Below are 2,621 nucleotides of genomic sequence, written 5' to 3'. Positions count from 1 at the left end.
CCTCATTTTCGAATTTAACTAACATTCAAGTGGGATTTTTGAACTCAACATCCAATTTTTGGAAACTTATGATGTCGAAATCATCCACTAGTATAAAAACTTCATAAACGCTAAAACTTGGGTGGGTTTCATTTTAACATTTAGCATAACCAAGAATTTGGATATACGAATTTTTGAACGATTTTGATCACATTTGTTAACGAATACATGGACTTTGTGTGAAATTGTGTTGCAAGTTGTAACATCAATAAGTAACGAGAATTGATTGAAGCCACCATTAAAATTGATTTGGATGATAGTCTAAGGCTTAACTACCAAAATGGTGATTTTTATATATGTATTTGATTTAAAAATGGCAATCTGCTCCCAAACGTGGTTCAAAGTCTCAAACATTGTAATTCACTCTTAATTAATTGATTATTTTCTAGATGTTATTGGTACACAACTTAATTAAATTTGCTCCTAAGCGTAACGCTATATTCCCGAGTTTATTTATGAAAATAAAGGCAAGAAAAAAAAAGTTTTCTTTTCTTATCTTTGTTTTTGGTATTTTCTCTTTCTCTTCAATTTATTTTCCTTATAAATCTTTCCAATTGAAAATATATAAATTCTTTTATTTTACTCATTATTTTATCTTCCTCTCCCATCTTTTTCTTTCTTTTAATGAAATTCGGGAACATCTCTTTTAACTTTTCCTTCATTTTCCTTTCTTAAATGAAACTCGGAAACACAACGTATTTTTTCTATCCCTCATTTTCCTTCCCTTTTCTCCTTTAAATGAAACTCGGGACACAACGTAATTGCTTGAAGTGAAAATATTTTAGTCAATATTTATTTTGAGAGAAAATGATAAGTGGGTAACAAATTTTTTTTAAGGTAGCGTTTGGACCTACCCTCAATATGGTGAGTCCTTTTAAGAAATGACGTCAACCGTTCATACTAATTTTGACACTTAATGTGTGACTCACTCAGAAACACCATCAAAGTAGAAACAGAAACCCATTGCTATGGAAATACCCTATCGAGTCAGGTTTCGAAATTAATATCATAAAATCATAAGTATTAACTACCATACTCGTGTCATTTAATCAAAAGTTCAATAATAGTGGGTAACATACTACATTCCTATTTGGTGATTTTGTACACCTTTCTACAATTCTTCTCACATGTTTCAAAATTCATATCCATGGCAAAAAAGGGAAAATCATGCAAGTAAGACACCATCATAAGTATAGGTTTGACTTGAGATGTTTGTAGAGTAAAAAACAAGTTTAGGAATTAGGATAGGTGTCATCATTAAAGTCAGAGAATGTATGTGAAAAGAAGGGATGTATACCTTTTCATTCACAAAGGGCCGAAAGTGTAAGTTTTAACTTTTATGTCCAATTCTACTTTACAAATTTCTTGATTATTTAAAAAAAACATATGTTTTTAATCAAAGCAATTAAATGTCTAAAGACTGTCGAGTGACAACACACAGTATGATTTTAAAAGAGGGTCATGTTTCTGTTCATTATTGTCATGAAAAGCTTACACGCGACAATGCAAGAGGCTTTGGTAAACAATATTTTCGAGGGTGTTACTTTACGAACAATGGTCCGATCATCTCTCACGTAATGTATGCGCATGACGTAGCGTTTGTTGGGGGGGAGTGGTCCGAAACAAACTTGCTCAATTTGTTTAGGATTCTTAGATGTTGCATTTGATTTCATGATTGAAGTTAAATGTGACTAATAATGTTACTCTTCGTTAGCACACTTATGGACGATGCAGTGCATGGGCCAACTTCAGTTGCTGTCACGTGAATTAAGATAAGACTTTCACGTGATTTTGGAATTAAAAAATTTGTTAGTATGTTAACATCAACGATCCCATGTGTTCATAATTTGCTTTGTTCTCATATGAGGAAAAAAAATTAATATAAAAGTAATAAAGTTGTACAATTTCTGGGAGGTGTCTTTTTATAGCCTTAAAAACACTTTTTATTTTATTTTTTGCAAGTAAAACCACTTAATTTTTAATAAAAAAACCCCAATTTGTTTATAAAATCTATTTATTTTCAATCTATATACTGCATAAATTAAATTTTAATTATTTGGTTGTTTCCATAATTAATTATTAACTTTTACATAACTTTTATGTTTAGTTGAGATTGAGAAACATGAAATTAAATATTTTCAAGTGTAAGATTAGTAAGGTATAAAATAGAAGGTCAAGTGTTTAGTCCCCGTATATTACAACATTTAGTCATTCGAAAAAATATATATTTCCAAGTAAAATAATTTTATGTATCTATAAGAAACACAATTTTATAGTTGGGTATATACTATATACACAAGTACAAATAACACATAAATGTATTTGTGCACAATTTATTACTAGACAGGTGCACGCGTGATGCAGCAGGAAACACATACCATTGTAATGATGTAACAAGTTTATGCGTGTTCGTTGTTCGATTTGAAACCGAAAAACGTTCAAACCGGTCATTGGTTTGATTTCACCATTGATTTTTTTCATTAACTTTTGGCCGGTCGTTTCAATTTTCAAAGATTCGTTTCAGTTTTCGACAAAAAAAACCGGTTACTAACGGTTTGACCCGCGATTTAATTTAAGTACTA

Source organism: Bidens hawaiensis, unplaced genomic scaffold (assembly GCF_021521415.1).
Source record: "Bidens hawaiensis isolate Kalapana, Puna unplaced genomic scaffold, B.hawaiensis_p1.1 tig00023395_1, whole genome shotgun sequence".
Taxonomy (NCBI): domain Eukaryota; kingdom Viridiplantae; phylum Streptophyta; class Magnoliopsida; order Asterales; family Asteraceae; genus Bidens; species Bidens hawaiensis.
The sequence above is the reverse complement of the archived record's forward strand: the minus strand, read 5'-3'. Positions refer to the sequence as shown.